Below are 1,764 nucleotides of genomic sequence, written 5' to 3' on the forward strand. Positions count from 1 at the left end.
CAAACAGGTCCCACCTTATTTTTTGAGGCAAGGGTTGAAGCTAATTTGCAAACCTCCAAATCAAGCATTCTGCAGCCTTTGCTTCTGGGCAGCAATGGATCTGCCTCTTCTTTCCACTCCCACAGTGCCTCCTGAGGCAGCCCCCACCCCCACCCACCCCACCCTGTGCACCTTTCCCAGAATACAGGTCCCCAGGCTGGAAGATACCTTCCCCATTAATCACCTGTACTGTACTCCAATCGCAAGAGAAAGTCAGCCAGGACTCAACAGCCATGCTTGCGGGGCAGATTCCGTTTGCTGCCTCCAGCCTCTCATTCCCGCCTTAATTGTAGGGCTCTGCATTATAGCCACATAATTCATGCCTCCCTAATTAAAGCTGTCAACAGCCTCATTGTAAAGCTGGAAAATGTACAGCACCTGCTCTGGGGAACTCTGTGCCAGGGACTGGTTTTGGGGAGTGCCAGGTGTATAGGGGGCCTTGCCAAAGGGTGCACTGATTGGCTTTTGGGTGCACTGTCAGGCTTTCATACTTGATTCTGGGAGGAACAATGACGGCCGAAAGGTCACCAATGACAGGTATCTAGGCACAAAACTGGGTGTGTGTGTGTGGGGGGGGCAAGGCAAAGAAAGTTAGAAATCTCAGAGTACATTTAATGTGCCTTCTAACAGCCCACCCCTTTCTGGGAGAGAGGTGCTGGGGACAAGGTTTGCAGACAGAATGAGAAACCCAGAGTGGCATTTGGTCAGAGTTCCTGGCTAGTATTTACTGCTCTGGAGGCATCTGAAGCAGAATAGCTCTGCAGACCTTTCTTCAAAGGTAGGTAGTTACCTCTCCTCAACCCTGTGGGGTGGCAGGGAATCTTGCCTCTTCCTGTAAGTAGGTGTGGGCCCTCACAGGCTGAGGGCCTGCAGTAAGCTCTGCCATGATGAGAGTAAATTGTCTCAGGACCCACTTGGGGAGTCAAGCCAGAGAGCTGTGAGGAGGAGCCTTGAAGCTTGGGAGCAGGAATCAGTTTGAGTTGGCAAGGGAAGGACAGTCAATCAGGAAATGCTAGGTTCTGTTCAGTCCTGATGTGTTACAAGTTGGCCTGTGTTGGATTAGACTTTCGGACCTCTACAGGCCCTTCTGCTACCCTGTAGCCATGGAGGGGGTTGGGTCTCACTGGGGAGTGGAGCCTGGCCCCATGCCCTGCAAGGGGGAGTAAAGCTTGTGTGGGCTGAGTCGACAATAGGTAATTGGATTGTAATCACCCGCCTGGCTTCCATGAGCCATTGGGGGCGCTGAGCCTTTCAGTGAGCAATCAGTACTGGTGGTGGGAGGGATGGAGATTCAATAGCAAATCCCAGGTGGAGAGCCAAGGGGAGGAGCAGCAGATGGGCAAATTTTCTTCCTGTCCTTCCCACCCCTTTCTTTCCTGCCCAGTGATGCTGGCTGCCTATCAGTTATTTACCAGTAGATTCAAATCTTTTGTAAAAGCTTAGGCAGGATGGGTAAAGGCCTAGGTTTTGGGAAGACCTCTTCTGCATGTTGGAAGGATATGCTAGTGGAAAAAGAACATGCATCCAAAGACGGGGACAGGAAACGCAGGTGATGAGTTAGGGTCCCCTGGTCTCCAGATTATCAGTGACTGGTCTATTAGTGTAAGCCTGGGAGACCCTCCCTCAAACTCTAGTGGGGGTCACTGTCACAGGTAACCCAAAGGTGTCTGTCTACAGGTAGTAGGCTTTGCTTTTGGGGCTCCCTGAAAAGCAAAGGGAGCACAA

The sequence above is a fragment of the Peromyscus eremicus genome, chromosome 2 (assembly GCF_949786415.1).
Source record: "Peromyscus eremicus chromosome 2, PerEre_H2_v1, whole genome shotgun sequence".
Classification (NCBI taxonomy): domain Eukaryota; kingdom Metazoa; phylum Chordata; class Mammalia; order Rodentia; family Cricetidae; genus Peromyscus; species Peromyscus eremicus.